The sequence below is a fragment of the Eutrema salsugineum genome, unplaced genomic scaffold, assembly GCF_000478725.1.
Source record: "Eutrema salsugineum unplaced genomic scaffold, Eutsalg1_0 scaffold_21, whole genome shotgun sequence".
In the NCBI taxonomy this organism is placed as follows: domain Eukaryota; kingdom Viridiplantae; phylum Streptophyta; class Magnoliopsida; order Brassicales; family Brassicaceae; genus Eutrema; species Eutrema salsugineum.
In genome coordinates, this window is record NW_006256821.1 from 400334 (window position 1) to 411674 (window position 11341).

General features: G+C 43.1%; 1 non-coding gene across 1 annotated transcript; it reads left to right on the forward strand.

Moving 5' to 3' along the window:
• Window positions 1-1529: 1529 nt before the first annotated feature.
• Window positions 1530-1636, forward strand: LOC112086273. The gene has a single exon (XR_002899395.1). It is a non-coding gene; the product is annotated as a small nucleolar RNA R71 (small nucleolar RNA).
• The last annotated feature ends 9705 nt before the right edge of the window (window positions 1637-11341 follow it).

An 11341-nucleotide genomic window follows, 5' to 3' on the forward strand; every position in this document is an offset into this window, starting at 1 on the left:
CCTCAAAACCACCTATCTTGACAGGTAGATCTTCCAACATACCAACAGGCAATCTAACTGATCTATCTGCAAGGATAAGAGAAATCTTTGAGGGTTTGAAAACTCTAAAGCCCAACTTCTTAGCTATGGAGAATGGCATCAAGCTGACTGATGCTCCTAAATCACAAAGACATCCAGAGAATAGAAGAGGTCCAATGGCACAAGGGAGTGTGAAGCTCCCTGGATCAGTTAACTTCCTTGGAATGGACTTCTTCTGAATGATAGCACTGCATTCATGACTTAGTACTACCATGCCTTGAAGCTCTTTTGTCTTGTTCAGAATAGCATCCTTCAAGAACTTCCCCATCTTTGGCATCATTAAGAATGCATCAATGAGAGGCATTGTGAGTGGTGTCTCTTTGAGTGCCTTCTCAAATACAGCTCTTGCCTTGTCCACTAGTTGCTTCTTAAATCTCCCTGGAAATGGGAGCTTGGGTTGGTATGGAGGTGGTGGCACATACTTCTTCTCTGGTTCTGGTTCCTTTGCTACCTCTTTACCCTTTTCTGACCTTGGTTTCTCAGCAACTTGATCATCCTTTAAGGCTGCCTCCCCCTCAGGTTGATCATTGTCCTCAATGATCACTTTGTTGTTCTCAATACCAGGTAACTCCTTGCCACTCCTCAGTGTAATGGCTTTAGCATATTCCTTGGGGTTGGGTTCTGGTTTTCCAGGTAGGTGACCTTGGTTCCTTGAGCTTGATGCCTGGTTTTGCTTCAGTTCCTTGATTTCCTGCTGCATAGTCTGTTGACCCTGAAGTAGTTGTTGCAGAATACTAACCATATCTGTACCCATCTGTGGCTGCTGTTGAACCATTGGTGGCTGAAACTGTTGTTGAACCGGCGCCTGCTGTTGGAACTGTGGTGGACCAAACCCTGGTGGTGCCTTTGGTTGCTGTGAAGTGTAACCGGTGCCCTGAAATGGTTGTTGTTGCTGGCCAAAACCCTGATTCTGACCAAATTGATTCTTGGGTTGGAATGACCCTTGAAAGTTGTTCTTGGGAACAAAGTTCTTTGGAGCTTGAGGATTGGGATAGACCTGGTCTTGTGGGTTAGCTACATTGGTGTTCCTGTAAGAGAGGTTTGGATTGGCATTACTATACTGGTATCTTTGGAACCTCTGATTTCCAATGTAGTTGAGCTCCTCTTGGGTAAGACCTTCTTCACTTATGTTCTCAAAGATTTGAGAAGGTTCCTCATACTCTCCAACATAGTGTATTGGCTTCTGAGTGGTGAATTTCAGCTTGTCTAATTCACTCCTCAACTCCTTAACTTCTCTGGTGAGCCTTTGTTCTGAGCTTGAACCTTCAGACCTATTTGATCTGTCATAGTCTTCACCATAAGTATCATTGCTCAATGCTAAGTTCTCCACTAGCTCTAAAGCAGCATGTATCTCTTTACCCAGAAAGTTCCCATTGGAAGCAGTATCCAGCTGGTTTCTAATCTTGGGAAGAGCTCCCCTATAGAGTGTGCTGAGGAGAGAAGCCTCACTAAACCCATGGTGTGGGCATTGGTTTGTGTAGCTCCTGAATCTCTCATATGCTTCACCAAAACTTTCATTGCTGTGCTGAGTGAAGCTAGAGATTTGGTTCCTCAGTTTTGCAGTTCTTGAGGTGGAGAAGAACTTAGATAAGAAGGCTTGCTTGCATTGCTCCCAGGTTTGAATGGAGCCTCTTGGAAGATTCTTCTCCCATTGATGAGCTTTGTCACCAAGACTGAATGGGAATAGTCTTAGCTTAAAGCTGTCTTCTGAAACTCCATTAATCTTGGTCAGATCACACACCTTATCAAACTGGTCCAAGTGTTCCAAGGGATCTTCCATTGCTAACCCATGGAACTTTGAATTCTGGACCATATTCAGCAATGATGCTTTCACTTCAAAGTTGTTGTTCTGCACAGGTGGTGCCTGAATACCAGCTCCATACTGATGAGCATTGGCCCTGTCATTCTCGCCAACATATATTTGGGGTTGCTCATATCTTCTTTGTTGTGGTTGGAAAGGGTGGGGTTGGTGGTGCACCTGGTGTCTTTGTTGAACATTGGCCTGATGCCTCTGTTGATGAGCCTGAGCTTGTCCCTGGTGGACATAGGCTTGTTGGTGGTGCACCTGTTCCTGCTGAACATTGCCTTGGTGAAACCCCTGACCAATTCCAATACCAGCTCCCTGACCTTGAGCTTGTTGCTCCTGAACTGGTTGTTCTATATCTACCCCGTGATCTGCTTGGTCTGCCATCTCAGTCTGATCAAGTTGTCTACCACGTCTGTCTCTTCTCCTCCTTGGTACCAGAAGGTTGATGTTATCGTTTAGAGGAAAAGGAGGACCGCAGCTTCTTGATCTAGACCTGGTGTTCATACACCTGAAATCACAAACAGAACGTGAAAGGGATCAGTAAAACAAGAAAGTAAGCACTTGATCTCAAGAACAGATCAGAGCTTAATGCTAATCAAACCACAATTCGGCAACGGCGCCAATTGATAGATATGACTTTTTGTGGTCTCAGGGCTATCAATCCCCTTGTCAATGTAGCACAAAGAGGTTTATCAATCCAGATGTGGTGTTAGACACTAAGCTATATGATCAAGTTCTTAATTCAAGCAAACAAGAGTGGGTTTTGATTAATCTAGAGACAACTACAAACTTAAACAGGATTAAGGATTAATGAAATGACAAATGATGTGAATATGATATGATGGAGGCATGAGATTCTAGACATGATAGTTGGTTAGGGTGCCTTGGTGTTAAACTAGAAATGCTAATGACAATGATGAGACATGATTCAAATGATTAAGAACTCTAATCTAGGTTAATCCTCTCATGAAGGTATTAACCCCTATACTAATCCATTTTCAAACCAAATTCCCATTTGTGAAACATGAATCAATATGCATTAACAAACAGCTCTTAATGATCATTCAAGCATTTAACAAATCATTCCCATGATGAAAAATTACTTAAACCTCTAACACAACTCTTTCAGGAATTTCATCAAACACTTTTGGTGCATGAAATTCCCAGAATCTAGATCTCAAGTGATTATCAAGGATTTAGCATAGAGAACAGCTGTTTAGAGAGATGAATCAATGAATCTAGCCCTAAGCACTCCTAATCTAACACTTAAGCACCCTAATCTACATATCTAAGACCTTAATATGGGATTACTCACTAATCATACTAATCTCTCTTAAACCTTTGCAAGTTGAGAAGATTAGCATGATTAATGATGAGAAATGGAGATGGAGATGATAGATTCAAAAGAAAACAGCTTTAAACACCCAGATCTCTTAAAACTCTCTTGATTAAACACTCAAAAAATAGATATTTCTCTTCTTAATGGAGTCTTTTCACAAAAGAGGCAAGAGACAAAGGGAATAAAACTTAGTTCTCCCCCAAAAAAAACCCTAAAAAGTATTTATACCTTCTTAAAAACGAACCGGGTCAGCCCGGAACAAACCGGGTCCTGACCCGGCTTTAATGGATAAAGTGGGAAAAGCTGCGGGTCGGTTCAGTATGTCCCAGGCCGCACACCTAAGTCGCAGTAGATGAAGACTTGTCTTGTGAGGCTTGAATCGCCTTGTCGGAGCCGCACGCCTATCTAGGAGTAAATTGCGAGTGTTTCTGCGGCATGGTCTCCTTCCTCTCCAACTCGCAGGGCTGAGCCGGTTTCTGGGGGATGTAGAAACTGTGCGGGTTGGTCTCTATTGCACTTAGGTCGCAGGCTCAAGTCGGAGTGAATTCCGAGTGATCGTGCGGCATAGATCCAGGCGCGGATGACTCGCATGCCTAAGTCGCACGATTGTGGACTTAGCATTTCTCTTGCTCGGGAGCTCCAGACCTCTTCCAGTGATAGTTTACCCGCACATTTCAACTCGCAGCATCAGCATTCAGGCGTTCATCTTCAGGCCTGCGGGTTAACCAAGTCGCAAGACCATCTCGCAGCATCCAGAGCAGCTTAGATCACTTCGCATTCCGGAGAGTGTAACTCCTGTGATACTTGTCCGAATTGAATGATTTCGGTTGCAGAAGACAGAGGACTCATTTATCTCCAACTTTTGTGAAGGAAGTTTCAGTGCTTGGGAGGTGGAAGGCTTCCTGGAGGGCACATCTTTGCAGTGCATGTATACGACCAGAGAGAGGCGTCTAGACATGTGTCCATTCCGGAGGCCGTATCTTCCTGCTCATAGATCCGAATTGAATGCTCTTGGACGTTCTGGAAAGAAGACTCAAATGTCTCTGATTCTTATGAAGGACCCGGAAGCTGAATCGGCTTGGAAGTGCACCGTCCTTCGCATCCTTCAGAACTGATCTGCTCGGTCCGGAATACCTGCGAGACAGGGGTTTCTTCCGACGAGCTTATCTCTCTGCTCACGCGTCTGAATTCTACTATTCCAATTGCTATGAGACCGTGCTTCAATGCTCTCCAACTTCTATGAAGGACCCGCCATCTGAATCGGACCGGAAGGCTCCCCGGACAGGTGATTTCTGAGACTCGTTCGCACCCGGAGATTTTGGCCGATATACTTAATTCGCGGTACGTGAAAATGGCCGGTAAAGCTTCCCGCGGTACATGAAAATGGCCGGTAAAACCTTCCTGGCCAGCGAGAATGGCCGATAACCTCCATAGACTCAAGTTTTCCACTTTTTCAAGCTCTGCTCACCATTCCACCTCCTGGATTCATCTTTTCAGCTCCATAATCACCTGATAGACACTCAAAACATGCAAAGACTCATTGGGACCTAATGCATCTCCTAAGTTCTAAAACAAACCCTAAGGACCTAAAATACATGAAATAAAACATGATTTGGAATGATTTATGCAACCTAAATGATGCAAATTATGAACATATCATTAAGTCGCAGGCCTAAGTCGCACAGCCATAGAAGCAGCCTTGTGCGCCATAAATCCCTCAGCCTCAGCCGCATGTCGTGTAAACCGCAAGTGTTTGTGCTGTTCAGGCTTTCTTCTCTTCAACTCGCACAACCAAGACGCATTCTGGATATGTGTGCGAGTTGGTCATCTTTAGTTCCAAGTCGCAGGCCCAAGTCGGTGTAAACCGTGAGTCTTTCTGCGGTTCAGTTCTCTGCTCGGCCAACTCGCATGCCTAAGTTGCACTCGGACAACTTCGCATTCGGGGGAGCGTAAATTCCAGGATATGGATCCAAATTGCATGATTCCAATTTCAGTGGAAAGAGAACTCAAATATCTCGAACTTTGGTGAATAAACCTTCAGCGCTCGGGAAGTGAAAAGTTCCCTGGACGGCTCATCTTTGCGGCGCATTGAAACGATCAAAAGGAAGCTCTTGGACCAGTGTTCACTCCGGAGACGGTATCTTTCAGTACATAGCACCAAACTGGATGATCTCAGATGTTCTGAAAGAACACTCAAAGGCCTTGAATCTTGATGAAGACCCCGGTAACTGAATCAGACTGAAAAGGCATCGTCCCACACTATCTTTGTGACTCATCGAATCGGTCTTGAAACTGTAGCGAGATATGTTTGTCTTCCGGTGAGCTTAACTCTCAGCTCACGACTCCAAATCTAATGCTTCGACCTATTCTAGGACCGTGACTCGATCATCTCCATCTTTTCTGAAGGCCCTGTAAGCTGAATCAGACTGGAACGTTCCCCGGATCGGCATTTTTTAACTCGTCTTGGCGTTGCTCTGGAAAGGATGCGAGATAGATCTGTCTTCCAGTGGTTTTATCGTTCAGCTCGCTGCTCCAAATTCATCGATTCCAGCGGTTATGAAATCTAGACTCAATTATCTTGATCTTTGCTGAAGATCCCGAAGACTGAATCGGCCGGCAAGACCTTCCGGTGACGCGATTTCAGAAATGTATCTCCACCTGGGAATTTGGGCCGAGAAACTTGAACAGCCGGTACGTGTTTTGGCCGAGAAATCCACCCGCGGTACATAAAAACTGCCGAGAAAAAAGCTTCCAGCGGTACAGGCCAGCGCCGAGAACCTCCAAAAGGCTGTTTTCACCATTTTTAAAGCTCTGATCACCATTTCTTTTCCTGGTTTCACCTTTTCAGCTCCAAATAGCTCCAAATACACCTGATAAACACTCCAAACCATGCAAATGCTCATTGGAACCTAATGCAACCCCTAAGCCCTAAACGAACACTTAAATGCCTAAAATGCATGAAATAAAACATGATTTGGAATGAATTATACAACCTAAATGATGCAAATTATGAACATATCAACTCCCCCACACTTGTCCTTTGCTTGTCCTCAAGCAAATAAAGAACAAATGAGAGAGAGAGGTTGAATGCATTGGGAGTTCATATATCCTTTGGAAGAGAGAAGTGACCACTAAGAGAATTCAATATCATGCTCAATATGCAATGCAAGACCATACTCTGATGTATAAACTCAACAGTATCACCACAAGTTCTCCTATTCCTCAACTCTTTGACATTCATTAAACTTTCAATCAAGTGGATCAAAGGATGCAATGTTTAAAAAAGCAGGTTTGGCTAGGAAAGGATATGAGATTAAAAAGATCTCATCAATGTCTGAGTGGGCTCAATGCAGCAAGGGGATCTCTCTATGAAATGATCGAACTTTGGCAGAATGCGAAAGGTAAAAAGCAACCTATGCATACAAGGGCAAAGACTCATCCCACCCCACACTCTACTCAATTCTTTCTCACTTGCTCACTCTCTCAAGAACCTCAATTTTCACACTCATTTTCCTCTCACTAGGGAACTTACTTTTCATTTTCACACTTAAGTCTTGGAGCTCAAACTTTACACAGCTGTTTTTCTTTTGCAACCTCTAGCCTCTTTTTCTTTCTTTTCAAAACATTTGAGCTCTTTGGCTTCTTTTCTTTTCCATTTTACTTAGAGGCTAGACTCTTTCTTTGCAAAACAATAGAGCTCACTTACTTTAACTCAAAAATACAAGATTTATTTCTTTTCTTTTCTATCCCCTAGTTTTCACATCTCTCCTTTTTCCAATCATCTATCCTTTTTCCACTCACCAACAAGCACTCCCCCACACTTAGTTCTCACCAAATCTCTCAGCTCCTTGATGATGGAACTTAACACTCGATGAGACTTGCCTTTGTCTCTCTAAACCTAACACTTTCTGCTAAGTTTGATCCAAGGTGGCCTTTCAATCACACACAAACACTTGGCTTGAAGGAAGGATGGGTTTAGGGTGAGGAAAACTGATCAAGATGTGGACTCAGCTATTTGAGTTAAGGGAGAGGGTGGTAAAAACAGGATTCTAGCTCAAATATGTATATAGGTATCCACAAACTTAATCAAACAATGCATCACAAGATAATTTCAAGTCAAGTTCAAGGTTTTCACTTATTAGAGTTGAGTTCAATTCAAACTTGCTTCTCAGATTCAAATCATTTCAAGCTTTGCAAGCACATAAGTCATTTCATAAGCATATTTAATCCAAATTCTCAAAGTGATGTACTCTCAAGGAAAGAACCTATCATTACTCCCATGCACAATGAAACCTATATAATGAATCTAGACTCAATCCTAAAAATGTGAAATACAACTAGAATGAACAGTTTTTTTGTGAAAATTTTTGATTTTTCGATTTTTTTTGGTTTTTATATGCACTTAGATGTCGACTCAAGATGCAAATCATAATAAGAATAAGAGAAAACATGGTTAGTAAACACAAAACCCCTCCCCCACACTTAAATAACACAGTCCCGTGTGTTATAAAAGCATGAGAAAGAGGAAAAATCAAATTCAAAAATGCAAAGGACAAATGAAAAATGGTGAATGCTCATTTACAAGTGTTTGGAGTGATACCTTGTAATAACCCGTATAGAGCAACTAGGCGGCCGAGGCAGTATGGCAGGATGATCCGATATACGATTGTTAAGATTAGGACCGTTTAGGTGAGACTCTAAGTTTAGGTCCGAATATTAAGAATAAAGGTAAGGTTAGAGGTCAAGAATGTTAAGTTTTAACCATAGAAGTTAGGTTTTGGTTGTGCGGGTGGATTGGTTGGTCGTTTCGGTTTGATCGGAGGGTCAGAAAAAGTATTGGCCAAGGGAAGCTGCTCGGTGACTCAGCTGTTGACTCAGCTGCTTGATTCAGTAGCCTGCCAGCTTTCTTGGGCTGCTTGAACACACGTCCGGCATACGCCAAGCATGCGCCGGCACACGATCTTCACGCGCCAGCACACGCATTTCATGCGCCGGCGTACGCCTTGCACGCGCCGGTGAAGTTTATCCACAAAAGCACGACACAACTGCTTGGGAATCTTTTTGGAAAAACGACACACTGCTTGGGAATCTTTCCGGAATCAAGACCCAGCTGCTCAGAAATCTTTTACCACTGCTCTTGAACCTCTATAAATAGGGCTCAGAACTTTATTTTTTTGAGCAGAGAGAAAAAAGTAGCAAGGCTCTTGAAAAAACTTTTCCCACCACCGTGAACCACCGCAAACCACCGTGTCGAGTAAAGTTAAGGTAAGTTGTCTAAGTCTAAAGTCTTACCTACCTAACCTAGTTTGCCATCTTGAGTCTGAATATGACATCCGCTTGGCACGGTTCTGGTCGGATCTCTGTAAAAACTAAGTTGTGTAAGTAAACGAGGGGGTTATCCGAAACCTTAAGAAACCATAATTTTCTCGGAAAGCCAAGGTGAGTCTCGCTGTGGGTTTGTTTGTTGTTTGACTGCAAATCAGTAGATATATAGATATATATATATATATATATTGCGTGTCGCATTGCGATATGAATCCAAGGCACGTGCACTAGCACATATTTTAGTGTCGTGTGGATGAGAGATGTGAGTTTTTATGCCATGTGACGCTTCCCTCAGCCACGTGATGTGATGAGATATCCGGGCTTGCGAGAAGGATATGAGAATGTTGTGAAATCCCGGGTTGATGAGTGATGCATGAGAGAAGACAGTCGCGACTTTTTACCCTGTGTGGCTGAGGTCCGATTTGTGCAAAATGTGAGATTTTTCTTTGTGCGGGATCCGGTGAATGGAATTTGAGAGATTTGGCGTTTGAGTGTATGTTTGGTGTATGCATGTATAATAAGTATATATTTTCATGCATCTGATCTGAGATTACTATTGCTGTTGTGTTATGCGTGTTTTGCGTGATGTTTGGGGTTTTCGGGTTATTGCGTGAACGGTTAGGGGAAACCAAAGTCACTGAGCAATTAGTTGCTCACGACTCTACTTGTTTTGCAGGTAACCAATAAAAATTAGCCGGGATCGAAGGAGCTTAGGTCAGGCCGGTGTAGTTTGCTACACTTTTGTAAAACAAGTATGTGTTTAATATGTATAATTATCTTTGAGCACTGAGCTCCCGGACGGATTGTATATGTATTTTGTGGTGACCTTTTGAACCTTAGTATTATATAAATAATAACGGTTTTGTGAAAGTTGGGTTCTCATATGATATTAGTCCCTGTCCGGGACGAACCAACCATCGAGCAAGCCTCGGGTTGAAAAGCCTAGAGACGTGTCCGGTGGGATAGCACGTGCAATCTCGACCTTGGGCTCTTGGACGTGCATGTTCTTGTTTGATTGGTGCGTGGCTAAGAACCTCAGGCCATCAGTATGTGCGTGCAAATGTAGCACCGTCGATTCGGTTTAGTTCCGAACGGTTGGTCGTGCATGTTCTTGTTTGATTGTTGCGCGGCTGGTCATTGCACTCGGATCTAGAATGAGTCGAGGGTGTTACAAAGGTGGTATCAGAGCATGGTTTTATCATGTTCACTTAGGACTCTTTCAATGTTTTATCGAGTAAATGTGTCGCAAAAGGGTATTAGGAAACAGGCCAGTTGCTTTATTTAGGTAGATAAAAATAATTTTTACCCTGTTGGATTTAGAGATGTCTAATCGTTATACATATACCGGAGCACCAGTTATTAGAAGAGGAGGAGGGCGATGTGGGGGACGATCAATTCGCAGAGAAGTTGTTCACCAAGAACCAATATGTGACCCAAACTATGGTAGTTCTAGCTCGTATGTGGAATCAGAACCGTCTGAAGAGTCAGAACATGGAGTAAATGGGGATTCTAACCCGGAATACAATGATAATACGTGGGAGGCGTCATCACGATCAAATAATGACAATGTAGAAGTTCCACATACCCCAGAGGTATTAGTGGAGGAAGTGACGGAATCAGAAGAGTTAAGAAATAATGAGCCGGAACCTTAGGCTCATGAAGGTGATAACGCAAGAAGAAGGAGGCAAGAACAGCATTCACCTGAAGAAAGAAAAATTCACAAGAAAAATTCAAGGGCTGCAGTACCAAATACTACCGAAGGAACTGGTTCAGTAATGCAGATGGTACGAGAGTTATTCGATCGCCTTGAACGTAGGCCGCAAGAAGTAGTGGAGACCGCGCAACGATCTGTATTGGCTTTCGACTATCTCCAGATCGTTACTATGCTAAAGAATTTAGGAGCCCATAAATTTTTTGGAAATACCAATATACTTGTGTCTGACGGGTGGTTACAAGGGATGGAGAAATACTTTCAAGCTACGAAGTGCCCTGAGGAATTCAAGAAAGATGTAGCTGCGTTTTATCTGGAGGAAGATGCGATGTGTTGGTGGAATGAAGTTGAAAGACAATATGGAGAAAGAACCCCAACTTGGATGCAGTTCAACGAGGAATTTGAACGAAAGTACTTATCACCAGTAGCAAGGGATCGACTTCAAGCAGAGTTAGAAGCACTAAACCAAGGAAGTCAAAAGGTGAAAGATTATGCGGCCGAGTTTATGAGTTTATCAAGGTATGCACACAACGGTCCTGATAATGAAAGAGCAGCACTAAGAAAGTTTTTGATAGGACTACGACCGGATATTGGAGGTAGGCTGCGAGTAGTGGAGTTTTCTAAGTTGCATGAGTTAGTGGAGCGAGCAATTGATTTGGAGGCGGGAATACAATTGGAACAAACAAAACCAAGAACAGAGGATAGAAGTATATGAAACGAGGGAGTCGCGACTTGATGATCGCGACCAGTATTCAAGACGAGGGAGAGGAAGACGGGGTAGAGGTGGACGTTTTGGTTCAACCCAGGATCCACGTGTATGTTACCAGTGTGGAGAAAAAGGACATATATCGGCAAAATGTCCTAATGCAAAAGGATGGGAGGATAGATTCGCTAATATTACATGTTTTACCTGGGGTGAGAAAAGGCATTTTGCCACTTCCTGTCCTCACAGACGTCCAGTGATTCAGCAAATCGATGAGCAACCAGTGAACAATCATCCTGCAATCGAGTCAGCCCACAAGCGACATGCAACTGAGGGAAGAGTTTGTGTCTTAAATATAGATAAATCTGAATCCTCTCA